Source organism: Microtus oregoni, unplaced genomic scaffold (assembly GCF_018167655.1).
Source record: "Microtus oregoni isolate MIOR12 unplaced genomic scaffold, Mior012 000006F_ref0000085, whole genome shotgun sequence".
NCBI classification, from domain to species: Eukaryota; Metazoa; Chordata; class Mammalia; order Rodentia; family Cricetidae; genus Microtus; species Microtus oregoni.
In genome coordinates this window covers 12,321,460-12,345,242 of record NW_024543065.1, presented here as the reverse complement: position 1 = coordinate 12,345,242, position 23,783 = coordinate 12,321,460, and the positions used below count along the sequence as shown (strand labels likewise).

Sequence of the window (23,783 nt, the reverse complement as noted above, 5' to 3'; positions counted from 1 at the left end):
TCCCCCTTTTGAAGACAAAAGCATCAGAGAGTCATTTCTCCAAGGCCAGCCCATGTTGGAGCTGTAGTCCAAAGGCAAACCATGAACTCTTCAGAATTATCAAATCCTTAAGTGTATATTCTAATGGTGCTTGACCTAGGTGTACTCAGATTACCCCAATTCTTTTGTGAAACTCTTATCTACCCACTGGCATTTGACAAGGATTCTGGAAGAATTTCCTATAATAAGGAAATGCTACGGCCTGTGTTGTCCAAAAGGCAGCCACGAGCTTTAGCTCGCTCCTTAGAGCTTAAAATATGATTAATAGTCTGGATAATCCTAACTTAAGTGTATTATATTACATTTAAATGACCACAGAGGCTGCTGGGTACCACACTGGCTAACACGGACGAAGAGGATGTTAATTTTGATTTCTTTGTGAAGACAAGACTCAGATGAATCACTTAATACTTTGTAATGAAATAGAGTGAGTGAAGGATCTTTAAATGAAAAGCACACCCTCCTCCCCAACCATGGAAGCTCAACTCCTTATTCTATTCAGGCGTTCCCTGTAGTGACAAGCTATGATTATCATGCGATCCATCATGTAATCCCAGGGAGCTAATGCAGATAGTGACACTATTTGCCGTGCCTTTGAAAGGCTACGGAATACTTCTTCAGCAATAGCCGCCACTTCAAACACGTTCTCAGTTATACTTTTGCCTAAGAGAAAAAAAATTAAGGTTTATTTTATCCCTCAACCGTACCTAGGGTTCATAGACATAAAGGGAAGGGGTTGTTGGGGTTTAAATAGTGGGGCAGTAACTGTGGCTCAGTGACCATTTTCTCCAGAAACTGCACTCAAGGTTTAGACACTTTGTTAAGCAAACTGCAAAGCAGTTGTCCCAAGTGATTCCACATCATCTCTCATAGCATCCCTCTGTATGTCTGCATCCTGCAATCAGGTCATTCTGAGTTGGGCCAGAATAGAAGGAGTAGTATATCTCTCATTTGCATGGGGTTGTAGATCATCAACCATTCTCAGAACAGGGCTGAGTCACGGGCCTCCCTTCCTACACAGGATAACAAGTTCAGCCACTGCACTGCTCCACCTGACCTCCAAGATGCTAACTCCCCCTCCAGCGGTCTTATCACAACTTGGACTTGACATGCTGTTTTTCCTTTCTTTTTAAATTTTTATTTTACTCTTTGGAACAGAAATATAGCCTAGGCTGGTAGTTTAAGTTGACCTTAATTTTTTTTTATCTTCCTAACTCATTCCCCCTCTCCCCACTCCAAGAACTGGGATTACAGGACTATGCCAGTGTGTGTGTGTGTGTGTGTGTGTGTGTGTGTTCTCAAACTTTTTAAAATTAAGCTTATACTTCAAAATGATAAAAGCATGTTATCAAAGAACGGTGAGACCACCACTAAACTTGTGGAGACCCCAAGACATGTTTTTCTTTTGATCCAAATAGAATCATCTTTTTATATTTTAGGAACAACCCCCCCCCCCCCTTGCTAAAGGCTAAGTCATTTACCAAAAAGATGTCTAAAGAAAAAGGAGCGGTCTCTCCTCCTCAGATCATAAAGATGGAAAGCCGACATCTACTGTTTGTCAGTGCAAACCAGGAGATGATTCCATATTTACAGGACTATAAAAACATCACCTGCAGCTGAAATCCCAAAGTCACTACTCTTCAGTACTTTGCTCCGCCCTCCAGACTGGTAGCACCAAACAGCAGCGGCAACCAGGGGAGGCCCTGGGTGCTGTATGTGTGGGTGGCTTCGGACACACCAATCTTATCAGACCAGCTGCAGGCTACTGATTATATATATAAATATATATTCCTTGATGTATTTAAGAGTGATCTTCGCAGCCGGATCCTCCGAGTCATCTTGCAGTGGTCGTCACGGGACTGTAAAGGGAGCAGCATCCAATACCAGGGGGAGCTCTCAGGCACAGGGCCCGGGGTTGATGCAAAAACCTTCCCACCGATCTTCTTCTCTCCAGTCTCCAGCCAAGAGTCGACTGGACCGCCCAATTGCTTCATTGCTTTGGCTATAATGATTGCAATTTGGCAGCTTACTGAATGTTGAACAGGGGACGGGAGAGGAAGGAGATGGTGGGCCCCGTTGCCAAAGTCAATGCCGGAAAAGACAGAAGGTTGAATTTATGGACCTGGAAGGAAAAGTAAAGGGACCTTAACATTTTAGCAGGCGCCCCAACTCCAGCTGTGCCCCTAAGCTTCATTTCCCTCCAAGATCCAAACCGTAGCCAGTTAGAAGACATGCCATTAAGGGCCAGGTAAGCGGATGGTTCCCGGTAAACAGATGGCCTGACAGTCGCCCGGGGCAGCGTCACAAAGGGCCGAGGCCTGCCGAGACCGCGCGCGCAGCTCTCCGGGGCGGAGCCGCTGGGCCGGGTGTTGGGGGACTCACGCCACCCCCGGGCTCTTCAGCCTGCGGCTCCGAGGTCGCACCGGGCAGGCAAGATGCCGCGGCTGCCTCCCGAACCGCTAAGCCGGGCCGCAGAGCTCTCGGGCCCCCGCCGCAGCGGACGAGCGCAGCGCGCGCCCCGGGTCGGGCGGAGCTAGAGGCGGGCACCGGGCGGGCGTCGCGCCACCGCAGCTCCCCGCCTTCCGCCCGGAGCGCGGCCGGTGCCCTGACCGTGGGCGCCGCTGCAGGCACCTGGGCGAGGCCTCGAGCATCCCGGCGGCGGCTGCTCGGGGCAGATCTGGACTTGGGGACCCCGCAGGAGCGCACCCCGCCGTTCCTGCTGCCTCGCTTCGCTCCTCTTCGGCGTACGATCCTCCCCCCCACTCCCCGTCCCCTCCCTCCTCCCACCCCGGAGGATGCGCTCCCCCGCGCCCAGCGGCAGAGGCCACCGCTCCCAGAAATGCGTGCGCCCGAATCACTTCGCCCCGACCCGCGGAGCCCGCGCCCCCGCCCAGTAGGTAGGTGGCCAAGGCGGGGCCCGGCCTTGGAGGCCACCCGCTGCTGATGCTGCGGCCCGGGAGAACCGGGAGCCGCGGTCAGCAGCCGCCAAACTTGCCTTCCTCCTGGGCTGCTAGCGCTCCGAGGTGTGCTAATGGCGTTGGGCGCAGCCCCCAGGGGACCTGAAACCCTCTGCTGGAACGTTCGAGGCCCAGCTGGGGCGTAGGGGCGCTGGACCCTTCCCGCCAACATTCCGGGGGACCCCTGGGTGGGGGTGGGAGTGCTTGGAAGGACAGGTTGGCGCGGGGCTTCTTCAGGGAGGAGACCGTTGCCTTGTTCACTAGCTCAAGTAGGCTATGTCATTGCATTTTAAAACAGCAGGATCGGCTATCTCTTTAGCTAAAATGTAGATGAGCAACGGTGTTGTTTTAGAGGTATTTTGGAGTGGTTGTGGCTGTTTGTGTGTTTTACCACTGGCCGAGTGGTATATGGAATCAGTGGTGCAAACACTTTATTTTAGGTGCCAGTTTAAGGAAAATCCTTCCAGGAGTCAGATTACTTAGGTGATGGAAGAGGCCGGCGTCTTCTCTGAGGATAAACCAGACGGGAAGCTATGAGGTTTGAGAGGTGCAAGTTTGATACAGGTGTCGGAGTTGAGACTCTGAAAGATGCGCTTGTCAACCAGCAGAGGCAGTCTCGTCTCCAGCCGCCTCACTTCCAACTCAGAGCTGACCTTTGCCTTTCTGAGAAACTGATTGAGTCTCTCCCCCCCCCCCTTTTGTTCTACAAGTAAAATCCATACATTAGGGCTATTAGCAATATTATTTCCTTTTAGGCTGCCGATTTTCATTTTACACTAGACAACAAGGTTTAGAATTTTCGAAAAATGTATCATCGTAAACTCCAATTTTATAGGCACGATTTTGGACTAGAGATTTTGGTGAACAATATAAATACTAATACCAAGAGGACAGAATCTTCTTTTATTTCTCCCATTCTGTAATTCTTCTTCTTCGATTGCCTTTTAACTGTTTGATGTTATTTGTTGAATGGATAAAATTGTATTTCACTATATGTATGTATAAAATCCCACCCATTTAAAATGATAGTATGTTTTGTTTTGTTGCTAGTGCAATTAACTGTATTTTTAAAAATCGCTTCTTTCTATAAATGGGCAAACTTGCTATTTTTCATTGACATTTCTGGCCTCAGCAGCAAGGAAGGCAATTGTTCTCCATTTAGATTCATTCTGTGCCCATTTTCCAGTATTATAGCAATCGATTCCCTTTCAATGATACTTTCAAAAACAATTTAGAAAGCAGAATTCATGTTTAAAAATATTCTTAAGTTATTCCAGAAGGAGCAGTGATCTGGTTAATAAGTAACGACTTGTTTTAGAGTTAAACTGTGGTTTATTTTTAATATGTTTTCATTAAACTAAAGTGAAAACAAAACACTGAAGAGTCTGGTTGCAAAGTGACCTCGCATATATTATATGGATACAGATTCGATTTGTTTTTCTTGTGAGGCTAAGGCCCAAGGCTTCCACTGTGTTAGGCTGATCTTGTTTGAGCTACATCCTCAGCCCTAGAAACGACATTTTAGCTATTTTCCTCTTAAACATGAGATATTTGGAAGATCCAGTTCCTTTTCTGTTTCAAAATATTATTTTAGGGGAAAAAGAGAAAAAAATTGCAGAAAGGATCAAACTGGATGCAAGGACAGTTCTATCACCTCTGTTTCCTTTACTTTTACACGATTAAAGTTTTGATTTGTCTTTCTTTCCTGTCACAGAAATTTAGTGAGCTGTTATTAACTTGTTTAGTTCTCTCCTTTGTGCATTTGTCTGGCAGAGAATACCTTCTGATTTTTGTGTGTCTCTCCCTTCCTCACTAATCATAATATTACCCAGAATCCTTAGCTGGTAAATAAGGTGAAGCATAGTATATTACTGTTTCTTCTCTAATCTAGTTGGATTGTTTCAAATATGGGTAAAGGAAACCTTTTAGATAAAAAGCAGGAAAACTGGGGAAATCGTGGAAAGAGAGCTGTGAACAAACCAATGCTTATAGTTAATTAAAGCAAAGCAGGTTCCCATTCCCAATAAAGATAAAAGCATTTTTAGAGTCTTACTTATAATCAAAGGGTATTGCACAATTCATTTGCATTTTTCTTTCTTGCCAACCTGATACTTTTTAAAAGAACCGGTGGTTGCACTGCACCTTGTGCTTCTTTTAAAATTGTTATATTTTTATAAGTGTGGGGTGTCTGTGCACCTGCAGATGTGTCTATGCACCTTGTGCGTGCAGTACCTGCAGAGGGCAGAAGGGGGCATCAGATCTCCTGAGACTGGCGTTAGCAGGGTGAGCCACTATGTAGATGTTTGGAATCAAACTCTGGTCCTCTGCCCGTGCTCTTAACCACTGAGCTATTTCTCTAGCCGCCCCTGCCCCACCTCCAACATCTTACTTTTCAATGGAACAGTTATTTTGTTCCTTTAACAAGTAGAATTTGAACACTTTCACAATGTGCTGTAACTTTATGCTCTGGAATTAGTCAACCAAATAAGAAACTTTTCCTTATGTTGTATCTCCACGACATGATGTCAAGAGCCAACTGCAACCCTGCCTCCCTGTGCAGCACCACAGTCATGCAATACTAAGCTTGGGTTTCTGCATTTTATCCTTCTGTATTTTTCTCCCGCTGTCATTTTATTTACTTGTTTGTTTTTGAGTTTTTTCAAGACAGGGTTTCTCTGTATAAAAGCTTTGGCTGTCCTGGAATTCTGTTTGTAAACCAGGCTGGTGTCAAGCTCACAGAGATCCTTCTGCCTCTGCCTCCCGAGAGCTGGGATTAAAGGTGTGAGCTATTATACCAGGCTCCTGCCAGCCTTTATGAAACCTGTCTGTTCTTTGTTAAATGTGTATTTTTTTAATCTCCCCCATAATTTTATTTTACATTAGACAGAATCCTCTCAATTCACATATACTAGAATCAAAATTGTTAGGATGTTGGGAAAATATACAGAAGTAAATTTGTGTAATCTTAAATTTCGCATACAGGAAATGTATGGTTGAAGAAAAAAATTGTGTTTGTCCTCTCACTAGGTACATGAAATGAATTTGTGTATTCTGCACACACAAGAGAATATATATTGTATTTAATTTTAATAAGATTGGCCAGGTGGTGGTACATGCCTCTAATCCCAGCTCTCAGGAGGCAGAGATTCAAGGCCAACCTGGTTTACAGAGCAAGTTTTAGAACAGCCAGGCCTACAGAGAGAAACTCTGTCTTAAAAAAAAAAAAACAATAACAAAAAAGTGATAAGACTGATGGATTAAAAGCTCTTTCAATTGAACAAATGCCTTGCCATCTACAGTCTTCCTCTTGTCTAGACCAGGAGTCTAGCTGGAGCTTTCTAAACTGTGTGCCTTGATTTCCTTGTTCAGCATGCTTGACATCCCTCCGTTGTGTGCACTGTGAAAGATTCTCTGAGCAGACAGTGGGAAAGAAGCTGCTGTTAGATCACTTCATAGGTGGGATTAGAGGAAGCGTCCCTACTTCCGCTCCTCTTTAAAGTCCTTGCAAGAAATTCTATTGGTCCCTAGGTGCCAAAGCCAAGCCATCCCTCCCCTGAACAGCCACTAGGTGTGACTCTATTTCCATTACTCAAAGAGAGAACCAGATAGATGTCTCCCTTTCCGTCTTGGTGACTAGGAATTCAAGTCAGATGTGCAACTCAAATTCTAATAATGGTGTGAAAAAAACCGTGTTATTAGTATTAGTGTTCTAAGTCCCCCTTGTGCAGCTTCTGTTTTACCCTGTTTCTCTTGAATTTGATCATTATTTAATTATAGTTCTCCTATTTTATTGAATTGCTTTATTTTAGATGACTCATCCTTAATGGAACAAGAAATAAATACAAAACATGAAGCCAAATAAATGAAGGAATTGCATAGTTGACCTCTGGACACAGGGTGTTTCTGATGAACCCATTTCAGATGGGCTGCATTAGATGAGTTTTGAGCAAGTATTAAAATTTTCATACATTGGTGCTTGTGTTTACAGACAAATGGGAAACAGTATCATGCAGCTTTATAAAACTAAATCCCACTTTTGTAAAGTTAAGTTCTACTTCTTTTTGAACTGTTGCACATCCGTGGCTGTTTGGAGTTGGTGACACCTTTCTACTTAGCTCACTTCTTTCTGGGACATCGGCCTCATAGCTTGTTTTAGGTCAGAGAAAATGTTCTCTGTAGTTTTTTTCCAAAGTTGTTTTTAGCCAAAGGGTGAATCCAAACTAGCTGACCAGTCATTGCGCTGGCCAATCTCACCTCCGTGTCCCCAGGCTGTGTGACTTAGCCTTGTTTTAATACGTCACCGTGGTCACCGTGGTCATTCTTCTCAGTGCCTTCCATTTGCCATCGTGTTTCAATGAGTGAGTTCCCCGAGTGAACTGGCCAGACTCTTCCCATTGTGGAGTCATGACAGCTAGGTTAAACCACTGTGTGATACGAGGATTGACGTGTTTGTATCTCAGGCTCACATAGGAATGGTCCCTCCTCTGTCATAGCTGGAAACCTGGACTCTGACTTAAAAACAATCTTAATTCAAGTGCAACTTGACATGTGGCAGGAAGTTAGAGGAAGGTTTTCAAATAGACACATCTCCTTTAATTACCTTCAATTCTTTTTAGAAGCAGTTTTTTTTTTTTGGCTAAATAATAGCTTCCTATGGCTTGCAAGGTGTACACTGAACGTTTCCTCTCATTCCCAGACTCTGCTTTCCTGTCCATGGGTAGCCAGGGAGATTGTGGTTGAAAATCCTGTAGGGAGAGTTTTTTTTTTTTTTTTTTTTTTAAATAATGTAGAAGTGTGAACAGAAAGCCTACTCCTTTTCTCTCTACTATTTCTCTAACTCATCCTGTTCCCATCACCTGATCTGGCATTCTACTTCCATTTGTGTCTCCACTAGCCTTACTGCTAAAGTTCCCTCTTCAGACTTTGTACATGGTCCCTGCAATGCATGCATCTTTTAACTTGCTCTCTCGGGCTCTGAAAACTTCATCTCCTGTTCCTCCCTCCTTGATGCTATTTGACCCACAGGCATTCTTAGACAAGCACCCTTCCTTTGGTGACTGAACCTTTTAAAAAGTAAGTCAAAAATCCAGTGTCATTGTGTACCACAAATGCTATTTGATTTATTGGCTCCAAGTTAGGAATGTTATTTTAGTAAAATAAAAATGGTTGTCACTTCATGTACATGCACGCTTCTCCTTGCTGTCCCATTTCCTTAGAAAACACAGTCTCTTAGCTGATTCTGATGGTGCACACCTCTAACCCCAGCACTCAGGAGTCAGAGGCAGGTAGATGGATCTCTGTGAGTTGGAGGCCAGCCTGGTCTGTATAGTGAGCTCCAGAACAGCCAGAGCTATTTAGTAAAACTGTGACAAAACAAATCAAATGACCACCATCAACAAAAAAGAACCAGTCTTCATTTTTGTCAGCAAGCCACACAGTTCAGGTGTAGATTCCAGAGGCCTTTCTTAGTTGAGATTATCTAAACGCGTGGAGCTGTAATGGTCGTCATAGGGCTCTGTCTGGAGAATTAGCAGATTAGGCATTTCCCTTAAGTAGGAAAACTGTCCTTCTTTTCAAAGTGAACTGGTTTTGATTAACAAGTGGGATTGGTCAGCAACACAAATCAAAGTTAAAGTATTAACCGTCCATCCTTTTGTCTTCCCAACACATCTGAACTCCATCTAATACATGTCATTATCGTTTCTAGCAATCCTGGATTAATGTAATAACTTCACCGGATATTGTGTCAATGCTCTATTAAAGTAATCTTTGTATTCATTAAGATCCTTATTTGGGAGAGTCTCTTGTGTGCCTCCAATACTAGACTTTTCTCTGTGATTGGTACTTAAAGAGGGTGAATTGGGGGTTTCACAAGAAGAAAAGCACCCATTAGAAGTTGAAAGCATTCAACACAGTAGATGACATGAGCTATCAAGAAAAAAGCCCATTTTGAAAAATTACTTACTGTGTGAGTAAGACATTTTAAATTCTAACCCGGAGGATGTGCCAGGCACTCAGTTTATTACAAAGTACCTTGTATGGAGTGTTGGCTTTCATGACCTGTTAACAACAGTCTTTCACAGAGGTTAGCCCTATTTGTGTGAAATTTCTGGCTGGTCGATTATTATCACAGACAAATTCCTATGTCTTGCTGTTCAGGACGAACTCAGGAGACTTCTCCAAGTTCTGTTCTCTCCAGGTCCCTTTCCCTTTGTCATTCTGACGTCACCTTGCAAACATCAGGATTATAGATTTCTTTTCCCAAATGTGTTGATAGAAGGAACTGAGAGGGCTCCAGGCACCAGGGACCACTCTTATAGAGTATTATGTAGCCTCTACTGCCTGGTGGAAATCAAAATTTAGACCATTGCTCTATCAGTTGGGAGGGACCTGCTTAGCTCTGTGTTCTTGGATATTTACAGCTGAGCTGGGATGATTTCCCCATCTATTAAGCCCCACTGAAATAGCGACCTAGCAGTATTCTTTGATGGTTTGAGTCGCATTCCAAAGTATGTTCGATTTAATAGTCCTTAACTTAAAAAAAAAATTCTAGTTAGGAAGAGAAATGGAAAATTCACAAACTAGGAACTGAAAACATTGGCTCAAGCGCATCAAAGAGATGGAGTCTGTTGTAGCCAGATTATGAAAGTCAGGAACAATGCTGAGAAAGGAGAAACTGTTTGATGTCACATAGAGTCATAGGGCATGTTGCTCTCCATTAGGAGGAAGACAGTCTAGCCCTGCAATTCCTCGGACCCAGTGATTCTGAGTATACACCAAGGAAATAATGAGGCAAGTGACAGGGTAGACAGGGCAAGAACGCGATGCTGCTGCAAGTGACTTACAGGTCACCCTGCTATCTGTCACCCGAGCGAACTCAAGCAGGTTGATTTCTCAGTCATGATCTGTCAAATGAGGATAATAATAGTATCTAACCCTCCTACATCATCCCGAACATTAGATAATTTATATAAAGTACTTGGAAACTCGCCTGATGCAAAGTAAGCAATTCTCTTAGCTGTCGTCATGAGCATTATTATGAAAATTTGAGTCAATTCCAACAGTGAAACCATTTTTAAAATGACAGTGCATGTATACGTAGTCATTAAAACAATGGTTTTGAATGATATTTAGCCACTTTAAAGGTATTCATAATAATTGAACTAAGTATCAGATTGTGTGTTCAGTGGTGAATCCAGTTTCTCTGGGAGGCGTATGTAGGGATGGAGAGTTGTCAAGAGAAGGGATCCTAACTTGATGTTAAGGTATGTTTATATAGAAGAAAGGCCAAACACATGATAAAATGTTAAAGCTTTTTTTCCATTTGATGAGAGCGTGGGTGACTTCTGTTTTCTTTTCCCCACATTTTGCTTGTTCATATTTTACAGTGATTATCTAATATTACAAATCGTATACCTTAGAATTGCTGTGTTCCTGCCTTGTCTGTACAGATTGTATATTCACTTTGGCATATTTTACTTTCCTTCCTTTCCAACCTACTGTAATTTCACTTCCTCAGTGACTTCACCCACACATCATCTGCTGCTATTTTCTTGCATTTAACTTTTTTGGTTTGTATATAGATCTGTTTCAAGTTTGTGGTGTGTGTATGTGTTGTTGTTCTGGAGATGGACCCCAAAGCCAATTCTACTAGACCGGTGAGCTCGTCCCTGACCTCTCTTGAAAAATACAACAAGTGAAAAGATGTATGTGGTGTTAGTGTGTGTGGAGGGTGACTTCTTCAGAACTTAGCTCGGTGACTACTGAAGAGGTGATAAGGTGCCACCTTTGCCCCGGGTTTGGAGTTTCACAGCTTCAGAGCTGCTGGCCGCTCCCACCCACAATTGTCTGCAGTCCCTCATATAGGAGAGGGATTCCTGTCTGCAAGCCTTCTCTTCCCTTCCCTAGCTGAAACTTTCTTCCACACTTTTCCAGCCATCCGCATCTGGCTAATATTTCACAAGCACTGCCGAAGCCACACGTTCTAAGGGAACTAAATACTGGCGTGCCTTATTGCCTAGTTGTCCCTACCGTAAAATCACAGGGACTGCGTCTTTTATTGCTCTGTGGCCTTTTCAACACAGCATTGCCCACATGTTTATGGTGCACAAGAACATAGGATATTGCTGTGTGACTGACGTCCTTAAGAATGATTGATAAATTATAGGCTCAGGCCAGCTGGCCTGGGTCTGAAAAAGCATGGGATAAAACCGGACTCTCTGAACACAGCGGACAATGAGGACTACTGAGAACTCAAGAACAATGGCAATGGGTTTTTGATCCAACTGCACGTACTGGCTTTGTGGGAGCCTAGGCAGTTTGGATGCTCACCTTACTAGACCTGGATGGAGGTGGGTGGTCCTTGGACTTCCCACAGGGCAGGGAATCCTGATTCCTCTTCGAGCTGATGAGGGAGAGGGACTTGACTGGGGGAGGGGGAGGAAAATGGGAGGCGGTAGCGGGGAGGAGGCGGAATCTTTAATAAATAAATAAATATATAAAAAAAGAATGATTGATAAAAAAAGAATGATTGATAAGTTTTGGGTTCATTCATCTCCTTTTATATTCATTCCTATATTTTAAGAATAGATTATTATATATTTTGATTCTCTTAATCATAGAGTATTAGCTTAAAAATCTAATTCTATATTTTCCTTCCAAAAATCTAAAACCCAAAGTGTTCTGTTTCAGAGGATGCCACGGTTGGTAGTACACTTGGAGTAGGAGTTCAGTAATGTTCTGACTAACTCTGCTTGTTATCATCCATAAAATAGTGCTTGTTTGGTGTAGCTATTTTCATGAACCTGTCAGAGGAAGTATTTACAGTTTGCAGATTTATTGGAAGTTTTTAGACCTTATATTTCCTGGAAAGGACAAAAGTCCCAGGAAAAGGTTTCTATAACTGCTCTTAAAGTCCAGACCAGTGGTTCTAAAATGGGATTCACACACCCCATCAGCTTTGAGAATAAAATTTAGAATGTCTTTATCTTTATGATTTCTATTTTATATGGCCTATAAGGTATATCTTAGTGCCCAAGACATGGTTTTTGTTGTTGTTGTTAAAAATAGGATTTTAAGTTCAGATCCTTCTAGTGATATGGGATATGATTTTTTTAAGTAGAGATCTGAATAAAGACAAGAACTACTATTCTATTACCTAAGGTTGCTTTCGTTATTTAACAGTAAGTCAGAATCAGTTTGGGCCTGGAGAGATGACTCAGGGACCTAGGTTGGGTTCCCAGCAGCCATGTCAGGCTGCTCACTCCTAACTGTAACTCCAGTTCCAGGTTATCCAACAATCTTTTATGGCCTCCCGAGGTAACTACCTCATGTGTGCAAACATACCCCCACTCACATTTCAGTTATTGAAGTATTTTTTTTAAATCCTGTGTCCAAGTTCAGCTAGGAGCTGTGATGCATGTTTTTGTATGTTTCACTTTCGTATTGTTTTGAAGAGATACCATGACCAAGGCAGCTTATCAAAGAGTTTCTTAAGGCTTATTGTTCCAGAGGGTTTGAGTTCATTGTCATGATGGTGGGCAGCATGGCAGCAGGCATGGTAACAGTTGCTGAGAGTTTGCAGCCTGATCCACAGGCAGGAGGCAGAGAGAGCTCATTGGGAACTGCTCCTCCAGTGACCTCCAGTGACCCAGCTCCTCCAATGAGACCCAACAACCCCCTTTCCTTCCCAAACAGTTCCACCAAGTGGGACCAAGCACTCAAATATTTGAACCTAGGGGGACCATTATCATTGAGAGCACCCGACTGTGTAGACCTATCTTATCCTGAAGAGCATGGGCACATCCCATGCCTTTTCGGGATTCAAAGTTGGGTTGTAAAGAATACAGAAGAGTGAAGTAGAAAATGATACAGCTCAAGCAAGAGTACACTGAGAAACCTAAGCAGTGTGATTTTTCTTCCCTGAGAATTGCTGAAGTATGATGTGTGTGACATAATGCGCACGTATTCTAAGAATACAGTCAACTCTCTTTTATGTTAAAATATTTTATTGATTATCAGGTCAGTTCTTATGCAGTTATCTCCTGGTAGCTGGTATTGACTGGATGAATACCTACTGTTATTCTACATAGTCTTTGGCAGTTCCCTGACTGAAATTCTCATATATGTCCTTTAAATGATGAGAGGCAATAGCACAATAGTCCTGGTGGAAAGTAAAGTTTTTCCAATAGGAACAGTGTAATATAGAAAAAAATTCAAGAACAGTATATTTTCATGTTAGGCTTGTCATGGCAATGTACCATAAATACCATAAATACCGTGGCTTAAAACAGAAATCGGGACTCAGTGTTAACCACTTGTTATTCTTGCAGAGAACCCGGGTTCAAGTCCCAACACTATGGAGGCTCAAAACTATAATTCCAGTTTTAGAAGATCTGACACCCTCTTCTGGCCTCTGAGGACACCGGGAAGGAATGTTGTACACATGCAGGCAAAACACTCAGTACACATAAAATAAAGTATCTAAAAAACATAGAAACATGTTTTCTCACAGTTCCTAAGGCAGATGTCTCACAATCTGCTTATCAGCAAAGATACATTTCTTCTGCAGAGGGATCTCTCTTTGCCTCTTCTACTTCGGGTAACTTGCTGGTGGTCCTTGCCAATCCTTGGCTCATAGCCACATACTCTAAGCTCTGCCTCTTTCTTGACCTAGCATTCTCTCCATGTGTATTAATGCATGGTCATTTATAAGGAAGCCACTGTATTGATTAGGGCTCCACACACTGATGTATGACCTCATCTTAACAAATTGCATCTTCAGTGGCCCACTTTCCAAAAAAAGCCCCAGGATGAGGAACTGGAGATTTTGAGTTCAATCTGCAGTTTTTGGGGGTGATTCTTTATTCAGCTCCTAACCTCAAGGAATATAAAAGTCTTCAAATGAATATTTCAAGCTATACAAGGTATCAGCAAATGTCTTCTTAGTGAATATTCTATAGCCATGCAAATTGGATATGGGATTAAAAACAACTGGAAGAAAGGGACGGTGCTTGACTGCTGATGCCATGCAGCTACTTCTCTTGGTGGGTTCTGATATCCCAGGACTGGCTAGACCTTCCTATAAACACAGTTATGTGCTCCGTGAATTTTGGTCTTTCAGGGTGTTCCTGAAGTCATATTGGAGTTTGGGCTCTACAGACGCTTTACCACAGCTTCCAAACCTCAGTGGCTTTAGACTCACAGGTATTTATGTCACGCTGATCAGCCTGCAGGTCGACTGCGGTTTGGCTGCTGTCTGCTGAGTTTGGCAGGGCTGAAGTCCAGGTCTGTTCCCCATGTCCTTTATCTTTGTCCTCAAACTGAAGAAGGAACAGCAGCCATCCCAAGTCTCACCAAATATCATAGGGTTCTGTATCCCAGTCTAGGCTGCAGGTCAGACATCACGTGACTGATCAGGTGGGGATGAGAAAGTACCCTTTTGTGTGCTGGTTAATGTTGGTTGTCAATTTAGCAAAATCCGCAATTGTCTGGGAAGGAAGTCCCAGTGTGGGATTAGGTTGACCTGTGCCCCATTTAATTAAGTTTCTGGGAAGACATACCCTGTATGTGGGCAGCACGATTTTAAGGGGTGGGCCCTGGACTGAATGAAAAAGAAGAACGCATCCATCGAGTACTTTCTGCTCCGGGACTATGGATGCAAGATGGCCATCTGCCTCCTGCCACTGTGACTTCCTGGGAATGGACTGTCACCTAGAACTGTGAGCCAAAGCAAACTTCTTCTCCCTTCAGTTTTGTGTTAGAATATTTTATCACAGCCACAGAAACAAATACCCTGTACTACTGTAGACAGCAGGCACCGTGTGCCCACACCTGTACAAGTGTAGACAGCAGGCATTGTGTGCAGACACCTATACTAGTATAGACAGCAGGCACCGTGTGCCCACACCTGTACTAGTGTAGACAGCAGGCATTGTGTGCCCATACCTGTTACTAGTGTAGACAGCAGGCACCGTGTGTCCACACCTGTACTAGTGTAGACAGCAGGCACTGTGTGCCCATACCTGTACTAGTGTAGGCAGCAGGCATTGTGTGCCCATACCTGTTACTAGTGTAGACAGCAGGCACCGTGTGTCCACACCTGTACTAGTGTAGACAGCAGGCATTGTGTGCCCATACCTGTACTAGTGTAGACAATAGGCACTGTGTGTCCACACCTGTACTAGTGTATACAGCAGGCACTGCATAGCAAGCATGTGATGGGGGAGGGAAAAGAGTATATAACATCAATCCAGTCTACCACAGAAAGTTTTACAGAGATCTTTTGTATGGAGCAACTTAGGAAACCTTTCAAAAGAAAAAGTATTCCCCTAAGGCTTGTTTCTTGACCCAGATACTTGGAAAATTATAGAAAAAAAAAAAGTCCCTCCGAAAGGTCAGAGCACTTCACAACGGTGGTGCAATTTCAGACTGTACTCATTTCTCCTCCTACGGATAATTGCTTGTTGAGTTATTTTGTACTTGTTTGCCTGTGACAGGATCGTGCCTGTTTCAATCTAGGCCGACATAGACCACACTCTGTATCCTACCCTAAGCTTCAGTAAGAGGCCATGTTCCTGCCTCGGCTTCCAGATGCTGTGATTGCATCCTTGAGTGCTACAGAGGTCCTTTGTCATGCTTTGCTTCCTGGACCCCAGGTGCTGAGCTCACCCCTGCTTACACTTTGTCATCCAAAGCAAAGTGCACGTCTGCTTATTAGGTAGACAAAGCAGGCTGGGTGAGCACTACTGCTCCCTGGGGAGTGCACTAAGGAGACAGATTTTCATACAGTAAGAAGCTGTCTGCAGGGTGCATAACACTCTGACAAGCTTACATGAATGATTGCTTAAGAAAGCATCCCACCTTTCCTGGAACTATGGTGGCCCTGTCTCCTCCTCTTTTTTATACTGAGTATATGAAACTTTTTTCTTTTATTGAAAATAAATTTTTTCATATATTATGGTTTCGCCTTCCTCTATTCCTTTCAGTTTTCCCCACATCCCCTCCTATTCTGATCTATGCTCTATCTCTCTTTAGAAGGCAAGCAAGCATCTATGCAATATTAAAAGGCAAATCAAAGCCAAACAAATTGTAATGGCAGAACAACTGAACAAGAAAAAGAAGCAAAGGAAAAGCACCAAAAATGCCTATAGATGCAGAGGCACACATATTCACATACTCAAGAATCTAATAAAAACCCAACACTTGTAACCATATTATATATGCAAAGGGCCTGTAAAGTAGGAAAAAAATACTAAAAAAGCAAGCAAACAAAACCCACCCTGATTTAACATTATGAAACAAAAAAACATCCAAAAATACCTTTGGGTTCAATTTGTTCATTGGCCATCTACTGCTGGGCAGGGGGCCCTACCCTTAAGAGTGGTGAGCTTCTCCTGTGAGCCTGTTTTGGAAAATACTTTTTCAAGTGGTTATCAATTGGAAATAGCTTCCGGATTAGGGAGGGGTGCATGCAATTACATTTCCTTTCAGCTCCAGGGCCCCATCTGGAGCAGACCCAGGCAGGCCCTGAGCATGCTGTCACAGTTGCTGGGAGTTCTATTGTGGTCCAGCCCTATTGGATCCTTTTGTTGATCTCCACCTCCCCCAACCCTCCACCTCCCAACCCCAGGCTCTTATGCTCTTTCTGCTTCCTGTTGCCCAGGTTTTGCTTAGCCCTGAGGGGAGGGATTTGATGAAGGCATCCCCTTTAGGACCTAGTGTTCCAAGGTCTCTCACTCTGCGCATTGTCTGAGTGTGGGTCTCTGTATCCCCATCTGCTGTGGGAGGAAACTTCTCTGATGATTGATGAAGACACTGATCTGTGAGGATAGCATAATGTCTTTAGGAATCATTTTATATCACTGCATTTGTTTAGCAGAATAGTAGTAGTGGTTTCTCCCAGGGACCATGGTCTATAGAGTCACAGGTTCTTGGCTACCCAAGCAGTGCTGGGTCTGGGTTCCATCTCATGGAGTGGGCCTTAACTCAGATCAGATATCAGTTGGTTACTCCCACAAGCTTTGTGCCACGATTGCACCAACCTGTCTCATAGGTTACTCTTTCTTTTAGATAGAAGGGTTTGTTGGTAAACTGGTACCAACTTGACTTCTTTTTGTTCCATGAGTTGTGTAGTTGTTGTCTTCAGCAATAGAGCCTTACTGTGGGGAGCCACTTGGGTTGTTTGGGGGTTCTCCTGGGACTCCTTGGACAAGAACTTGATTAGGTGTAACCTATTCCCAGTACTGGAAGCTTCATTAAATGAAGAGATATGTCCAGTTTGGGCTCTCTCTACCCTGTTACTTGGCAGTTTCATTTAGGTCCCTATATATGAAATTGTGTGTGTGTGTGTGTGTGTGTGTGTGTGTGTGTAATTTCTACTGTTTTAGGTTTCCATATGATCCTCAGATAGCCCTTGGTTTTAGTTGTCTTTTCTGTATTACCTCCTTTCCCTCCTCTTCCCCCCCCCCCCTTAGATCCTCCTATTCCAATATGCTTACCACCCCTACACACACATCCATAACTATTCTATTTTCCCTTCCTGGGAAAATCTATTTTTCCCTTCTAGTCCCTTACCTAATCTCTGTCATTCTATGTATTGTAGCCTACTTATCAAGGACTTAACAGCTCATATCCACAATTAAGAGGATACACCCCATTTTTCTCTTTCTGAGTTACGTCACTCAGGATGATTTTTTTTTCTAGTTCCATTTACCTGCAAATTTCTTTTTTTTTTAATGACTGTGTAACACTCCATTGTATAAATGTACCATATTTTCTTTATCCATTTTTCTCTTAACACCTAGACTGATTACAATTTCTGGCAACAATGAACACTGTAGAGTAAGTGTCCCTGTAGTAGGATGAAGTGTCTTTGAAGTGTTATGGTCAAGAGTGGTATAATGAATCTTGAGTTAGCTTCATTCTTATTTTTTTGAGGAACTGCCACACTGATTTCCATAATGGCTGTGCAAATTCGCACTACTGCCAGCAATGTGTGAGTGTTCCCATTAATCTACATCTTTGCAGTATGAGCTGTCATTTGTTCTATTGATAATGGTCATTCTAGTTTGCGTAATATGAAATCTCAAAGAACTTTTGATTTGCATTTCCCTAATGACTAAGGATTTTTTAACATTTCTTTAAGTGCTTCTCAGCCATTTTAGTTTTCACTTTTGAGAATTCTGTTTAGGTAGGTACCCCATTTTTAATTGGGTTATTTTTTTCTTGATGTCCAGTTTTCTGAGCTCTTTATATATTTTAGATATTAGCCTTCTGTCAGATGTGCAGTTGGTAAAAATCTTTTTCTATTCTGTAGGCTACTTTATCCAAATGATGAAGTCCTTTGCCTTACAGAAGTTTTTCAGTTTCATGAAGTCCCGGTTATTGTCTTTTTTTAGTGCCTATGCTATCGGAGTTCTTTTCCTGTGAGAACTGGTTCAAAATTATTTCCCACTTTCTCTTCAGTCCAATTCAGTGTGTATGGCCTTATGTTGATGCCTTTGATGAATTTGCAATTAATTTTTGTGCAGGATGGTAAGTGTGGATCTATTTGCATTCTTCTATGTGCCATTATCCTGTTTGATCAACACCATTTGTTGAAGATGTTGTCTTTTTTTTTCCAGTGTGCATTTCTGGGCTTCATTATCAAAAATCAGGTATCCATAGATGTATGGACATATGTTTGGGTATTCAGTTCAATTCCGTTAATCTGCATGTCTGTTTTCGTGACAATATCATGCTGTTTTATTCCTCTAGCAATGTAGTACAATTTGAGGTCAGGGATGGTGATTTCTCCAGAAGGTCTTTTGTCATTTGGGAGTCTTTTAGTTATCCCTAGGTTTGTGTGTATGTGTGTGTGTGTGTGTGTGTGTGTGTGTATACATGTATGTGTGTCAGTGTGTGTTTTTATATGAATTTGAATATTGTCTTTTCAAGTTCTGTGAAGAATAGTGTTGGAATTTTTATGGGGATTGCATTGAATCTGTAGACTGCTTTTGGTAGAATGCCCATTTTTTACTATATTAATCTTACTTATCCATGAATATGGGAGATCTTTCCATCTTCTGATATCTTCTTCAATTTCTTTCTTCAATGACTTGATATTTTTACCACATAAGTCTTTCTCTTGCTTGACTAGAGTTAACCCAAGATATTCTATATTATTTGAGGCTATTGTGAAAGATGGTGTTTCCCTGATCTCTTTCTCAGTTTGTCTTTTGTATATAGAAAGTGTAGTGAATTTTGTGTGTTAATCTTGTATCTTGCTACTTTTCTGTAAGTATTTATTAGATATAGGAATTTTCTAGTGGAATTTTTAGGGTTACTTGTGTATACTATCATGTCATCTACAAATAAATATACTTTTACTTTTCCACTTCCTATTTATATCTCCTTGATATCCCTTAGCTGTCTTATTTTTCTGGCTAAGACTTAAAGTACTATGTTGAATAGATAAGGAAAGAAGGGACAACCTTGTCAGTTCCTGATTTTAGTGGAATTGCTTTGAGTTTCTCTATGTTTAACTTAATGTTGGCTTGGCTATGGGAAAACTTTGCTGAAACTTCTTTTTTTTTTTTTTTTTTTTTTTTTTTTGCTGAAAACTGCCTTTAGTTTATCCCTGTATCCTTAATCTCTCCAGGGCTTTTATCATGAATGGGTTTTGAATTTTGTCAAAGGCCTTTGCATATAACGAGATGATCATGTGGTTTTGTCTTTCAGTCTATTTATATGGTGGATTACATTTATTGATTTATGTATATTTAACCATCCCTGCATCTCTGGGTAGTGGTATATGATCTTTTTTTATGTGTTCTTGGATTTATTTTGCAAGTATTTTATTCAGAATTTTTGTATTTATGTTCATTAGGAAAATCCGTCTGTAATTTTTCTCTGTTGAGACTTTATGTGGTTTAGTTACCAGAGTAAATGTGATCTTACAAAAAGAATTAGACAATGCTCCTTCTGTTTCTATTTTATGGAATAATTTGAGAAGTATTGGCATTAACTCTTTTTGGAAAGTCTGATGGAATCTTGCATTAAAACCATCTGGCCCTGGGACTTTGGGGGATGGTACAGTTTTAATCATTGCTATTATTTCACGAGGAGCTATAGGTTTGTTTAAATTACTTATCTCCTCTTGATTTCACTTGGGTAGGTTTTATATATATTGAGAAAACTACTTATTTCTTTTAGAGTTCCCAACATGGTGGTATTGGATTTCTGGATTTTCTCGGTGTCTATTGTTACATGTCCCTTTTGTTCTCTACTTTTCAAAGTAGTGAAATAGTTTCTTATGTCCTTCATCTTATAGCTAAATCTGCCCTGTAGAAGTATAAGCATTATGTTTTCAAATGAAAATGTGCCCGAGATCTTACTGTTGAAACATCTGTTATTGATTGCTTTTCTTTTCAATATTGTATTAACTGTAAAATTGTATTGGTTGTTTGTATTATCTACAGGGTTTGTGTCCATCTGATACAGGGCATGTAAGATGTCCCTTTAGATGGTGTTGTTGGTTTTGATAATGTTGAGAAATCTGCTTCTGCAACAGTCATGTGCAGTCACCGGCCATCTTGCTAGATCACAATTAGAGATTAGGAAGCTGATTCATCTGTGGACATCTATTGGGAAACTGCTCTTCCCATCTGGAGCCCATTATCTCTTGCCTCTCATGTCCTTGCTTTGAAGACCCATTGAGTCTAAATCCTCTACTGGAGAAAGAGCTTTCAGATAGAGTTCTCAGAGTATTTAATTCTCAGTACTGTGTAGGGCTGAAGCTGATCACGTCCTTTGACTGATATTTTTAAATTTTAGTTTCATTGTACTCAACCATCCTATTTACTGTATTCATGGTGCCGGAGAATTGTCTGTATTCTGTCAGTCATGTTTCAAATAAACACTGATTGGCCAGGCAGGAAGTATAAGTGGGAAAACCAGACAGGAAATAGAAATGATGCAAGGAGAACAGGAGAATTCTGGGAAGGAGGAAGCTGGTTCCTCCCACCCGTGCCCAGACCACCAAAGCAGCAGGATGTGATCTGCTCCACTGAAAAAGGTACTGAGCCACATGGCTAACATAGATCGGAAAAATGGGTTAATCAAGATGTGAGAGTTAGCCAGTGAGAGGCTAGAGCTAATGGGCCATTCAGCTTACAATTTATGGAGACCTATGTATGATTTTCTTTGGGGCTAAACAGTTGTGGGGTACCAGGCAGGACAGAAACAACAACAAGCAAGCCCCTTCATGTTACATATTCACTCTGTATTTCTATTGTAATGTGAGATCTGGAGCTAAATGCTAATCGTGATATATTTTAAAAGGACAGAAAGACTATCATAACCTTCTGGGCAGATAGTTTGAGTTTTTTATGGGAGAAGGGTGCACAATTGAGTCATGACACTCAGTATATGGAACTCAAACTTTGAATCAAACTTGTTTGTGCTAACAGTAAGTTCACCTCTCTCTTTCCTTGGTACCTCTCCAGCTTTGGGGGTTAACTCCACTTTCAAATAATTGACCTCCTTTTACATACAGCTGTAGTTTTCCTTCATCTCTCTAATGGGCTAGTAAAAAATAAGTAAATAAAAGAAAAAGTCTGTGCCTTTTTATTTAAGTCTGTGATAAATTTACTGAAAAGGATGGGACCTAAACAAGAACGTTCAAGTTCCCCAGTGACACCCTCCCTGCAGATAGAGGACTGTGACCAGCTTCTAACTTCAAGATAGGTTAGCCACTTAGTTAGTCCATTCCTGGAGCAGTGGTGAATCCAGTAATTCCCTGATATGTCTATACCCACCCACACATCTGGTTTGCATTTCCCCCTCCTGTCCATCAGCAGACAGAGAGAAACTGGCCAAATGTCTTTTTGGTGTTTGCTTCACCTTTCTAAATCCTTGGTATAGGGTTTTCATAAATCAAAGAGGAAAATTAGGTCAGTGCCGTTGGCTATGCCCGTATCCCTTAAAAACATCATCATCTATCATTGCATTCCAGCCAAACCAGTCTGCACAGGACTCTCCCATCACCGCATGTCCCCTGACATCCACGTGTACTTCTGCATTCTACCCAGCTTCGTCTGCATTTCACCTCCTGACTCCCGCTTCTCCTTCATCGTCCAGCACTGACATCACCTAGGACTGGCTCTGTCACCTTTCCTCTTCCAGGCAGGCAGCTGCTCCCTCAGTGTGCTGCACAGCTTTGCATCTGCCAACAGCAGAGCATGCAATGTTCATCTTTAACGTTTGATGACCCACAGCCTCCAGCTCTGCCTGAGCTCCAGGCTCTCCAGGCTGCTGAAGGCCACCCTCCCTCTGCACGTCTGCTACAGGATATCTATCTTGCCCACAGGAGATGTTGCAACTGGAATCCACTCTGTGTTCTGCTGAGTGAGTGGCTTTCTGAGGACATGCTGAATCCCAGTGGTCACTGACTCCGATTCTGAATCATCTCATACACTGTGCTTCAGGTCTTTGCGAGGTCCTCTCATGCATGGTTTACACAATCTTCTTCCTAGCTTTCATTGAAACGAAACCCTTTCCCATTTTCAGTTTTATAGCATTTCTTACATATTTGATCACTCCCACATTCCTCCTGATTTTTGACTTGCAGAGACCTCATATTAATTTCCTCTTTTTAGAAGTTGTAAAATAAGTCGGGTGATAGTGGCCACATACCTTTCATTCCAGTACTGGGAGGCAGAGGCAGGTGGATCTCTGTGAGGCCAGCCTGGTCTACAGAGTGAGTTCCAGGACAGGCTCCAAAGCTATACAGAGAAATCCTGTCTCGAAAAACCAAAAATACATAAATGAATAAATAAATAAATGAAAAGAGCTTATAAAATAACCAGTTTAGACTAGAGATGAATCTGGATCTGTATAGTATGTAGTACTTTTGGTGGAATTTTCTCACTATTCATGAAGAGCATACTGACACTTACTTGTTTAATTCAGGTTTCCAAGGAAGGGAAACTGAACTAGAATTGAGTCCCCCACTTATTTTGCCATCCAAGAGCTAAGGTGTATTTCCTTAGGGACAATGCCCTCGACAGAGTCTCAACCTTTCCATCTTTATTAATTTGCTTCAGTCACCCCTTGGGTCTTTAGGGCCATTATATCTCTGTTTTGTTGTTGCCGTTTTTTTTTTTTTTTGTGTATGATTTTATTTGTTTATTTGGACATTGCCTCCTGTCTTTCTCAAAGGTTTGTGGTACATATTTGTATTTAGTTCTATGTCTTTTTCCTCTAGTTTTTTTTTTGTTGTTGTTGTTGTTAATAAAAATATTCAAATTTCTGACAAGGGTTAATAGTGAATTTTGAATATCCTTCTTTTGTTTAAATGTGGCTCTGAGAGAGAAGGAACACCTGTCATGTTTTGCTAGGTTTAATTTCCTAGAAGGAAGTGTCTGTATAAAAACAGCTATATTTTGGTCTGTTCTGAAGTGGCCAGACTTGGTGTAACAAGGCCCCAATGATTGTTCCTGTCATTATTTCCTTTGTACATTAGGGAACGTGTTGTTGGGGAAACAGTTGCTGGGCTATGGAGATTGGTCCTGACGGGTTACACCCTGCCTGCTCAAGGCTCCACAGTGTGTCAGATGTGAGGCCAGAAGTCTTGCCATACTGTGTAGGCCACACGGACAATACTGTAATAGCAAGTCTCCCTAGTTCTGCTCTCGAATTCTGCCAGCGGTAGCACAGCCTCACACAGGAAGGACAGTGTACTAGTAATGTGGAAAAAATATCGTGTCTGTATCATAGCTTTAATGAGGGGAGGGTTTTCTATGTTTT

At 42.0% G+C, this 23,783-nt stretch overlaps 1 protein-coding gene across 3 annotated transcripts in view; it reads left to right on the top strand.

Moving 5' to 3' along the window:
* The first annotated feature begins 2,085 nt into the window (after positions 1–2,085).
* The window catches only part of Ncoa7 (nuclear receptor coactivator 7), a 137,053-nt gene continuing 115,355 nt past the window's right edge, over positions 2,086–23,783 (top strand). The window contains exon 1 of one of the 3 annotated variants that reach the window (XM_041653640.1): positions 2,086–2,287. The gene's annotated coding sequence lies outside the window, so the exon portion shown is untranslated. Of the gene's footprint in view, positions 2,288–2,576; positions 2,937–23,783 lie in introns of those variants that run through there. The other 2 variants (XM_041653639.1, XM_041653641.1) reach the window with 2 other exon arrangements.